Genomic DNA, 12405 nt, shown 5'->3' with positions numbered 1-12405 from the left:
AGTGCTAACAATTTTCATTCACTTCCCAGTGTTTCTTCTCTGGGTCTGTAGCTACCTCTGTCCATCATTGATCAACTGGAAGTGAGTTGGATCTTCTTTATGTTGAAGATTTCCACTTCCATCAGAATACATCCTCATACAGTATTGTTGTTGAAGTGTACAGTGATCTTCTGGTTCTGCTCATTTCACTCAGCATCAGTTGGTTTAAGTCTCTCCAGGCCTCTCTGTATTCCTCCTGCTGGTCATTTCTTACAGAGCAATAATATTCCATAACCTTCATATACCACAATTTACCCAACCATTCTCCAACTGATGGACATCCATTCATCTTCCAGTTTCTAGCTACAACAAAAAGAGCTGCCACAAACATTTTGGCACATACAGGTCCCTTTCCACTCTTTAGTATTTCTTTGGGATATAATCCTAATAACAGCAATGCTGGGTCAAAGGGTATGCACAGTTTGATAACTTTTTGGGCATAATTCCAGATTGCTCTCCAGAATGGCTGGATTCTTTCGCAACTCCACCAGCAATGTATTAGTGTCCCAGTTTCCCCACATCCCCTCCAACATTCATCATTATTTGTTCCTGTCATCTTAGCCAATCTGACAGGTGTGTAGTGGTATCTCAGAGTGGTCTTAATTTGCATTTCTCTGATCAGTAGTGATTTGGAATTTCTCTTCTTTCTATATACATTGTTGTTACAATTCTTGTTATTCCCATTTTATCTTTAAGGAAAACTGAGGCTCAGAAAAGTTATGTGATTTGTCCAGCATCACATGTCTGAGAAATGAATAAGGTGGATTTTAATACATATCTTTCTGACTCCAAGTTCAGCTCTGTTCACTGAAATGCAGTCATAGGGGTGGAGAGAAGGATCCAAGATTTAGACACAAGAGATTTTTTTTGGGGGGGAAGAAATAAAGAATAAGAAAGCATTTATTAAACACTTATTATGTGCTATATACAATGAATAAAAAAGGTAACTGCAACCTAAAGCTCATATTATAATATCTTGCTATAAGAAATGATAAAGGAGATGATTTTGAGAGACCTGAGAAGACTTATGTTAACTGATGAAGAAGTGAATAGAACCAGAAGAATAATGTATACAATAAAAACAGCATTATAAAAACAAAAAACTTCAAAAGATTTAGGAATGCTGATCAACTCTAAAGGATTCAGCATGAAACGTACTGCCCACCTTCAGATAGGGCAGTGATGGACACAAGAATACAGATTGAGACTTTGAAGGAACATTTGAAGCAATAAATAGGCATTTGTTTTGCTTGACTATAAATATTTGTATAGTCTTTATCACTTTTTCATTGGGGATTTGGGAGAAAGAAAATGTGAACCTAAAAATAAAATTGAGTCTTTAAAAAATCATTTACACTCTGATGAGAGATATCATAGATAAGGAAGTAGTAGCCAGCTAGAGATAATTTAATTTGATGTGAGTATGGAGGTAAAAATGATCAGACTTGGATTTGGAAACTGATGGGAAATGAGAGAAAGGGAAATTAAGTTTGCATTGTGACCCTGGGTAGAAGGATGATGATTTTATAGCATTCAGTGTGTGTGAGGTCATTTCCCAAAGATCAGATAACAAAGCTTATTATATGAGTGTACCCATATATGTGTGTAGATCTTTATTTGGGCCTGGTTCTGATATTTAATACTTAGGTGGAACAGTGGACAGAGCATCAGACCTGGAGTCAGGAGGACCTGACCTCAAATCCAGCCTGAGATACTTACTAGCAACAAACTTAACCCTATTTTTGGCTCAGTTCTGTAAAATGAGCTGGAGAAGGAAACAGCAAACCACTCCAGCATCTTTGCCAAGAAAACCCCAAATGGGGTAACAGAGATTCAGATATGATTCAACCACCACTATCACCACCCCAAGAATGGTCTCAAGCAGAATCTCTTCTTCTCTGCGTCTCAGTTTCCTTACCTTTAAATTAAGGGGATTGGACTAGATCAGCTTGAATGTCTCTCCCAGCTCTAAACTTCATGATTCCTATTACCCTAAAGCCCTTCTTTTTGGAGAAGCTCTGTTTCAATTTGTTAAATGAGAGGAGTTGACCTTGTTAGCCTCCAAGTTTCTCTTCCAACTCTAAATCTGTGACCCTAAGATCTCCAGCCTCTCGCTAAGCTGGAAAGTATTCCGGAACAAGGACTGATGGTGACTCAGACTCTGAATTAAAACTTTTCCAGGCCTTTGAAGTTGACCTTAAAAACAGCACTGTTAAACTGCTGATCAGACTAGCTTTTGGAGAAAAAAACAAGCCCTGACATTGATCAAGGGTGAATTTTTAGAACTGGAAAGGATTTTCAAGATGATCCAATCCAATGGCCTCCTTTTAGAGAAGTCAGGAAAGTAGGCCTCCGTAAGGTCAAGGCCAAGGTTGCCTAGCTATCTAATGGCAGGCCTGGGCTTGGAGCCCAGGTTGACTACCTCCCAGGCCGACACTCTTCCCATCCCAATATCACCTACTGAGTTTCTGGCCCCATGATGAAAGCCTGGGAAACTCCTTCCTTCCCACTTGGATTCTCTTGCACAAATGAGTTTATCCTGACAACACATTTGCGTTGTTTCTAGTAATGGTCCAGTGGGTTCCTGTTTACAATGGCATCCAAACCTCCCCTTCCCACAAAGATTTGGGGGGATTTGCTGTGAGGCCTTCAGAAGCTTTAATAAAGAAACTTGTCATTTTTCACTTGCTAAACTTCAGTTAGAAATCACATCTGGATGAGGTCTCATCACTGAGAGTTGCACCCAGTTTCTGCCATTTGTATATCTGAATATTATTTTGTCAAACATGTTGGGCTTCTCACTCTGATCCCAAGCCTGCCTTTGATGCCCATTTCTTGTGTGCTTCCATCATCATCCAAACAGTCACCCCCCCCTCCAACTCAGCAGCTGAGACCCTTCATCTAGCCCGGGTTCGTTGTCAGCCCCAGCCCTGCCAGCTTCCTCAGTGCCATCTTTATTAAAGCCCCCAGCCACAGGACTTCGCACAGGCTGCCAAATAAATCATTGCTCTGTTCCCATCTCGCCTTCTCTGCCCTCAGCTTTCAATTAAATTTAGACTTCCCTTTTCAAGACACAACCTCCATGTGAGTGGTTCCAAATGACCTTGTTTCCCCCTTGCCCACCACCTGGGCAGGCCTCTTATACTCCAGCTCCTGCTTCAAAAACAGAGAAGCAGGAATTTGCTACAGGCTCTGGGGGCAAACTTGAAGTTTCAAGCTGTTTTAAAAATCTTTAAAGTGATAGCCAAAAGGGAAAGTAGACTCTGAAGAGAAGAAGCTGGGGGCCTGAATCTCTGGCTACCTGGCTTTAGGAATTGAGAGAGAGAGGAGAAGGGGCTGGGGGTGGGGAAGAGGAATTGGTCTTTGGAGTTCCCCACTTCTAATTTGTTTAATTCCAGCTTTTCTTGTGATATTCTTCACCATTAATTTGACACAAATGAACACTCTTTGCCGTACGAGAAAGTCACCCAAATCAGATTTGAACATCAAAACCCACCTTTATTCTTTATCTCAGGGTTTGTTATCAAAGAATACAGAAAAGTAAGGACCCCATAGGTGTTGTTTAGAATTTGGACAGACAGCCTGCCAGCTCCCTCCCTTTCCTCTCTCTCTCTCTCTCTCTCTCTCTCTCTCTCTCTCTCTCTCTCTCTCTCTCTCCAACCCAGACTTTTATAAACCAAGATCATGGATAACATATCCAGAATTAGAAGAGACCTCAGAGGTCATCTAGTTGATTCCTTCATTTCACAGATGAGGAAACTGGGGCCCACATATGTCTTAGGTAGCATTAGAGATGCTCAGAAACCTGGCCTTAAAGTGTCTGTAACCCTCATCACTCGGGCTCTCAGCATAGCCTCCTAATTGGTCTCCTATCTCTCTTTGCTCCAACCCATCCTCTGCACAGCTTCCAAATAGATAGTCTTGACCTACTCTGCCATCTATCCAGAATCCTCCCAAATAGATATCCATAGAGCATAGATTTGGCCAGGTCAGTCCAATTCTCAAAAATCTTCACTGGCTCCCTATTACCTTTGAGATGAACTTAATCTGGCATTTAACGCCCTCTACATCTTTGTTAATACTTACTTCTCCAGTCTTTTTTCATGTTACTCTTTTTTACACTCTGCATTCTATTCAAATAGGTCTGGTTTAATTTAATTGGAGGTTTTGCCTTCTAGAAGTATGTGGGTCTTTATAAATTCGAATTAAGAAATTAGGGGAGGGCAGCTAGGTGGCGCAGTGGATAGAGCACCAGCCATGAAGTCAGGAGGACCTGAGTTCAAATCTGGTCTCAGATACTTAACACTTCTTACCTATGTGACCCTAGGCAAGTCACTTAACCCCAATTGCCTCAGCAAAAAAAAAAGAAAGAAAGAAAGAAAGAAAGAAATTAGGGGAGCAGTAACAGAGTGTGACAGTCTTTAGGAGCCTCAAGCAAGATAATCAATGGAAATAAAAATATTTATAGAAATGGTAAACTTTAAGTTTAAGTGAATCATTATTGTATAAGCAAGATGGCTAAGGGGATAGCCCTAGAGTCAGGAACACCAGAGCTCAAAGCCTCCCTGTGACACTCTGTGTCCTCTAAACCTCATTGTGATCATATTATCTACTAGCTTCCCCAACAGCTTGTAGCCAGGGTGCAGAGTAAATTCTAAGCTGGGAATGTTTCTGAGAATCTAGCCCTCTTTAGAATTAAGGGCTAAAGATGTTAATGTGTATGTCTGATAGATTTGGCAATGGCAGCTGGCATATTTTGTCTTCTTCCTCCTCCTTTTTCTTCTTCTCCATTTCCTCCTCCTTCTCTTTTTCCTTTTCCTTTCTTTCTCTCTCCCTGTCTCTCCTTTTTCTCCTTTCTACTCTCTCTCTCTCTCTTTCCCTTTTTCCTTCCCTTCCTCCATTTCTCCCTCTCTCTACTCCTTTCACAATTCCCACATTTTAAAGACCTCTCTTGAGACTGAAAGTTTCAAGCAATTCACAAGACAATTTATCCATTTCAGGTCTTCATAAATTCACCAGGTATTTCTTTTAAAATGTCTACTATGCATAGATACTGTGCTTGGTATTGGAAGATACAAAATTGTCCCTAACCAAAAGGAGTTCACATGTATCAATAAAAGTAACTTCATATTTATTACTAAGTACCTACAAAGTGTCAAGCACTGTGCTAAGTGTGGGTGATTTAAAAAGATCTCATCAATTAAACAAGATACATCAGGTAGCACCTACTAAGGGGAAGGGAGAGAATATGTGTAGATATTGTATAAAAAAAGATACTTGAACTGAGCTTCAAAAATTAAAAGAAACAGGATTTGATGAAGGAAAGGGGAGAGCATTTGGGTGCATGAGCAAGTGAAATGACTTAAGTGTTAACTATCTCTCCACCTACCTACCTTCCTATTAACAAGCATTTACTAAGTGCTTAGCATAGTCAAAGTCTAAGGGATACAAAATGACAAGAGTTCATCAAAGGCTGACCTTGAAACCCAAGTCTTCTGCCTCCAAGTCCAGTATTCTTTCCCTTGCCCCACATTACTCAGAGATGACCTAGATGGATTGACACATGATACACTTGACCTCCAATGTCACTTCTAGCCCTAAAATGTTATAACTTTGCTTTGGGAGATGAACCATTCCACTGTTGGCCAGCTCTAATTGTCGGGAGCTGCTGAGATTGAGCTCAGATCTGCTTCCTTGCCCCCAACATTTCCACTGAAAAGTCATCTCCCCCTCTTGTAATACATAATTTCCTTCAAGACTTAGAATGTAAGCTCCTTGAGAGCAAGGAACACATTTTTGCCTTTCTTTTATCTCCCGCATTTAATACAATACTTGGCACAGGCTGACCTTTTACATTAAGCTTTTTTCCACATCTCAGCTCCTCCTTTCTCGACCCTAAATTACGTGGCATTCTGATTATAGTTATGTATGTACATGTTGTCTCCTCTGATGGAATGGAAAGCTACATAAGGGAAGGGACTATTTTACTTTGGTCTTGTTTCTGGTGTCCTGCATAAGATAGGTGATTATGTCTGTTGATTGATTTGATTGCTCCTGGATCCATCTACTCTGTTTCTTTGCATCATGAGAAAGAATTTCAGTAGTTCTTTAAGGATTGCAAAATATTTTATATGCATCTCATTTTAGCCTCATAACAACCCAGTGGAGCAGATGTTAATATTACCCCCATTTTACAGAAAATGAGGGTCTAACAAAGTCTCCTCCTTCCCCTCACCTTTTTCTTCTGAAATTACTTTTTATTTTCATAGCATGTATTTTATATGTACATGATTGTTTGCACATTTTCTCTCTAATTGACATTAAAGTTTCTTGAGGTCAAAGACTAGTTTTTGCATTTCTTTGTTTCATCACTGCCCTAGCACAGTGACATATTACTATATACATATTAATATATATATACATATATATGTGTGTATACATATTACTCCCCCCCCCCACCCAGCCTTAATAAATGTTTGTTAACTGACCTAAATGACTTGACCATGGTTACCTAGCTAAGAAGTATCAGAGGCAGGATTTGAACCCAGGTCTTCTTGCCTCCAAAATTCTATGTGTGGGGAGAAAGAGAAGACACTATCATAATTTTGTCACAATCAGCCCTGCTCCAAACTAGGAGCAAGTGATAATAGCTAGTCAATAAGAAATCTAGGGAAAGCCTTTGCATTTTGACTATTTCTTTTCATTTCTTCCTTCTAGAAAAGATTTCTCAAGAGGATCCTCATGGGGCTTTTTTATTTCCCTCCTGTTCTTACTATCAGTTGGGTAAGCAGATTCTATTGAGCAAGGGGTGCTGAACAGCTCCCAAATCTCTCTCCTACAAGGACCATAACATTTTTTGAGGGAAAAAGATCTGAAACCAGACAGATTGTTCTCATCTGTCCTTGTGATCTCTTCCCCAGTATCATTTCCAATGTCTGAACAAAACTTAGAAAAAGGTAATGAAGAGCAGAATGGACCTTAGACGTGAATCTAATCCAACTTCTCTCATTTTGCAGATGAGAAATCTGAGTGACTTGTTCCAGATCACATGATTAAAAAAAAAAAGTGACATTTGAATACAGGTCCTCATTTTCCTTCCCAACTTTTGATTTTTTCAACTCTGTTTTTTTCTGCAATATTACTCTGAAACAGCCCATGATTCCTTTCTCCCATTGGTGAGTTCCTTCTGCAACTTCCAAATTGTGGAAGTATCCAGGCTAGGCTAACCTTTATGACTATGCTTCTGTTTTTTTCTAGACTTCAACATCACACTCCCCAAATGGGTGTACCTTTCTCCCTGACTCTACCCCCACCCAGCTGTCTTTTGTGTGTTGCCTCCCCCCATTAGATTGTAAGTTCCTTTAGGATAGGAACTGTCTTTTTTCTGGCATTTGAGTCCCCCAGTGCTTAGCACTAGAAGGCACTTAATAAATGTTTGTTGTCTTGCCAATATTACTCTACCTCAATATCTGATATCAGTGGAGTGCTTTGATCAAATAACTTTCTCCAGTGTCATCTTGGTTGATCTTTACAGCCTCCCTGGAGGCAGCTATCTCCTGCATTCTATAGATTAAAAAACTGGGATTAAGAAGAAGTCAACTGACTTGCTTATGTTTACAAAACCAACAAGTTGAGAACATAGTCAGGGATTCTGAACCTTCTTTGCTCTTTCTTCCATCTTTTGTGCTAATGATAACTAGCATTGACACAGTGAAGACTTATAAAGTGCTTTACATATATTGTTTTATTTTAAAATACTACTTTAAAAAATAACACTAGACATGTTTAATTTATAGTGGATGCTTGCTGGGATGGGGTTGAGGGGGAGGAAGGGAGAAAAAGTTGGAACACAAGGTTTTGCAAAGATGAATGTTGAAAACGATCTTTGCACATATTTGGAAAAATAGAAATAAAGAGCTAAAACTAGTAAATAATATAACAATTATAAATAATGATAATAAAAGAAATAAATAATGAAAATAAAAAGAATTCTGTTTCATGAAGACTTGACTTGGAATCTGGTATTAGACACTTACCAGTTGTGTGACCCTGGGCAAGTCACTTAACCCACTTTGCCTCAGTTTCCTCATCTAGAAAAGAGAGAAAAATGGAGAAAGACATGGTAAGCTACTATAATATCTTTGCCAAGAAAATCACAGATAGGATCACAAAGAGTCAGACATGACTGCAAATGATTTAAATATATACATACAAAATAAATTGGGGGAAAAAGGGGGAAAGTATTAGCATTGGGGGGATCAAGAAAGAATTCTCATAAAATCTCAGATTTTAAATTGGATTTGAAGCAAACCAGGAAGGAGAATATTCAATCTCAAGTACCACTTCCTCCTATATAAGGCTTCTTTTGGAGAAAAGCAAAGACTTCATTTGGAATCCTCTCTTAAATACCAACTGTATTCAATTCACAACCTTAGTTTCCACATCTGTAAAACAGCAATAGTAATAATACCACCTATCTCATCGGGTTGCAGTAAAGCACAAGTGACATAATTTATGAAAAGGACTTTGCAAATCTTAAATTGATATATAAATACAAGCTATTATTATTATTACAGTAATATTCTCCCTCTAGAAATTACACCCAGATAATAATTGTTCACATTTACTTGACTTTAGTGACTTCCCCCCTACACATACAACTGCCAGTGAGGAAGAGTAGTTAAAAGATTATGTATGTGCCCCATTTCCAGAAGATGAAAAGTAGCTGTGAGATGCCTGAGGTCAGAACAGCTTGAGGTTGGGGGTGTGAGGACTCCCTGGCAGTCCCCAGCCCTGCCTTTACTCATTGCCAGGATCTGTGAGGTCCGAAGGCCCCAGAGCTTGCAGAATCCCTGCACTTACAGCTTAATGGCCAACTCTTAGAAAGTTTCAGTGACTAGTTATTCATTTCAGTGGCCTCATTAACTTATTAAGCCCCAATTTAAATTCTGAGGATTCAAAGAAAAAGTGAAAATAATCCTCACTTATATTAAACAAATTTATTATCTATATTCAAAGAGACAACTAAATTTGAATGAAGATTGAAGCAAATTATTTACATTTTTGTTATTTTTTCTTTCTAATGATTTTCTCTTTTGTTCTGATTCTTCTTTCACAATTTGACTAATGTGAAAATATGTTTAATATGATTGTACATAATTTATATCAGATTGATTGCCATCTTGGGGAGGGGTGAGGAGAGGAAGAAAAAATAGAAATCAAAATCTTATAAAAGCAAATGTCAAAACTATTAATTTTTAAAATTAATTAAAGCAATTTAAAATAGATTTTTAGAGCTCTTTCATTTTTTTAATGTCCCCTAACTTTCCCCTTGTAATCCATCTTCCTTCCAGAGAGTCATTCTCATAAATTAATTCTTTTTTTTAAAGGGAAAAGAATTTTATTATATCTACATATATTCAACCATATGAAAATTATGTTGCCAAAAATTCTGCACAACTGAATTTTTTAAAAGTAAAAGAGGAAGAGAATCAAAAGTTCAGAAAATCAATGAATAGTATTCATAGACATACAGGCATATATATAAATTAACAAATTTACTTTTCCTCTTCTCCCTCCCTCATCTCTCATCTTTGCCAAGCAGAGGGAGGGGAAATAGGTGCCTTCTCACATAAGCTTGTTCTTGATCATTTGACATATTTTGTTTGTTTGTTTGTTTGTTTTTTCCCCATTTTCTTCCTTTTCCTTCTTTTGGGTTTGTTGGTTTTGGTTTTTGGAGTAGAAGATAGTTCTCGGAGGAAGGGCACCAGCCATTGGGGTGGGACCAGAGGAAAACTTCTTTTGGGGTGGGAAGACTTGAGCAGATTGTCAAGGAAATCTGGAATTCTAAACAGAGATACAAGACTTCAGAAATTCAATCAATCTCATCACTTAGTTAATACTTATCTCCTCTAAACTGCATTTTTCCTTTTCTTTTTCTTATTTCAACTGAATTCCAGAAAGGCTTGGAGAGACTTGCATGAACTGATGCTGAGTGAAACGAGCAGAACCAGAAGATCACTGTACACTTCAATAACAATACTGTATGAGGATGTATTCTGATGGAAGTGGATATCTTCAACATAAAAAGATCCAACTCACTTCCAGTTGATCAATGATGGACAGAAATAACTATACCCAGAGAAGGAACACTGGGAAGTGAATGTAAACTGTTAGAACTACTGTCTATCTACCCAGGTTACTTATACCTTCGGAATCCAATACTTAACATGCAACAAGAAAATTGGTTTTACACACATATATTGTATCTAGGTTATACTGTAACACATTTAATATGTACGGGATTACCTGTCATCTAGGGTAGGGAGTATAAAAAAATTTATAATTATAAAATTAATTTTAAAAAAGTAAAAAAATATTTCAACTGAATTCAAAATTTCCATATAATTTCAAAAATAGCTCTTTGGGCGAGACAGAGGAGAATAGATTGGGTAATGAAACTGAAATCCAAAGTAAACATCAAAACACATTTAAAATGATGCTTGTTGATTGATCCAATTGTCTAACTAATCAGTTAATCAATTCTATCAGCATCTATTAAGCACCTACTGGATACCTAGCCCAGTACCAGGTGCTCAGAATACAGAGACAGACATCTGGGCTTGGATGGAAATGAATTTTGCCAAGGTTGAAGACTCTTGAGAGTGATCCAACTCTGCTCAAGAATTGCAGCTCAGTATTGGTGACCAAGCCTTTATGTTGGCCCTAAGTCTTTGAAGAAATCCTTCTGGATTTCTTTTCCTCAGAAATGAGGCTCAGTCCGGTCTGTTGATTGGAATATAGCAGGTCATCCCAGACTGGGAAGCCTAATTAGCCTGTGCAAAGTGGCTGTTTCCCTGGCTGCCTTCAGGTCCCAACACCAATCTCACCTTCTGCAGGAGGCCTCCCCCTCCCTCCTCTTCCCCAGCCCTCAAGATAACCTCTCAACTACTCTGTATGGATAGATTTTGTATGTACATATTATTTACATGTGGTCTCCCCATTAGAATGTGAATCCCCCTGCAGGGCAGGAACTTGTGTTTATGCCTTTTTTGGGAGACACATACATAGTAATTACTTATTAAATACTTGTCTGACTAACTATACCAGGGCCAGATCTGGCCCAACTAAAGCCTGAATTGGGGTCCCCCTCCCCATCTGCCTTTCCAGGGGCCTTCTCTGCAGCTCTGACAACAAATTCTCCCATATGAATATGGGAGAATTCTGCTAAAGCAGAATCTGTGCCTTCAAAGTGAGGAGGGTGGAGTGATGGGAGGGAGCCTGGGATTGATTTAAGCTGCTGGCCAGCAACTCCCTCTGCTTCTATAGTGACGTGGGTAAAGCCTTTTTCTGGTTCTGTTTGGGGTTATTGTTCTGGGGCAATCATCCATTGAAAATTCAGCCCTTCAGCTCATTATATATTCTTCATCAGAGGGGAGCAGGACTGTTTCCTGAAGCTCAGTTTGGGTGCTAATTACCTGCTCGAACACCTTGTAAATACCTCAGTGAACTTGTCAAGGGGGAGAAGGCACCTTTGGGGGACCTGGGAGTTCAGGGTATTTTCTTTTAAATTGCCCCAGTCAGCTCCAGGCTGGTTCAGCCCCTTTCTTCCACTGTGTGTCCCTGTCTATCAGTCGGTCTCTCTCTGTTTTTCTCTTACTAGCTGGACTCCTCCCCAAACAGTCTGCCCCTACCCCCCCCCCCCCCAAGTCAGGCCCAGCTCCCCGGACAGACTGAATTGCAAAGGGATGTTTACAAAAAGCAATTTCCTCATTTGCAAAAAGTTCCAACCCAACCCTCTCCCTTCCTCCCTCCCACCCACCCCCCACCTGCTCTGTCCTGCTGCCTGCTCTTCCCAAGCCAAGAGGCCTAAAAACCCAGACTTGAGCCTTCTTTTGCAAATGCTCACCTGCTAGTTCATCAGGAAAGCATCCATAAGTTCAGCAAATAAGGCTTCTAGACAGACTTGCATGTACACACACAGAGAAACATGCTAAAGCATCCCCTTATCACTACACTTCAAGATAAGTATATAATCTTTTTATCAAAAACAAAATTTTTCAACCTCTAACATCTATTGGGAATAGGACATCTATGAGAACATCCTTGTCCCCTTTCCCCCATCCTAATAAAAAATAAAAATAATGTTTATTCTTGAGGGGGAGCATGCACAATTGATGAGTTCTGATTATCTTTACATCTCAATACATTTCTTAAAACAAGCCTCAAGGATTATGTATAAATTCTTGTCTTCTTAAAGAAAAATAGCTAAATCACTCTGGGAGGTGGGAGGTGGGAGGGTGGATGGAAGAGAGACAAAGAGGAGGAGAAAGGAAGTTCACAGGCTCCCCAGTAAGGAACTCAACA

At 39.3% G+C, this 12405-nt stretch overlaps 1 long non-coding RNA gene across 1 annotated transcript in view; it reads right to left on the bottom strand.

Moving 5' to 3' along the window:
• The window catches only part of LOC141560325 (uncharacterized), a 46546-nt gene extending 34840 nt beyond the window's left edge, over nucleotides 1-11706 (bottom strand). The window contains exons 1-2 of the long non-coding RNA XR_012487694.1: nucleotides 9601-11706; nucleotides 8076-8129 (exon numbers count right to left, since the gene is read on the bottom strand). This is a non-coding gene — a long non-coding RNA (uncharacterized LOC141560325). The remainder of the gene's footprint in view (nucleotides 1-8075; nucleotides 8130-9600) is intronic.
• Between the last annotated feature and the right edge of the window lie 699 nt (nucleotides 11707-12405).

The sequence above is a fragment of the Sminthopsis crassicaudata genome, chromosome 3 (genome assembly GCF_048593235.1).
Source record: "Sminthopsis crassicaudata isolate SCR6 chromosome 3, ASM4859323v1, whole genome shotgun sequence".
Taxonomy (NCBI): Eukaryota; Metazoa; Chordata; class Mammalia; order Dasyuromorphia; family Dasyuridae; genus Sminthopsis; species Sminthopsis crassicaudata.
Note: the sequence above shows the minus strand (reverse complement) of the source record. Positions and strands in the feature narration are given on the sequence as shown.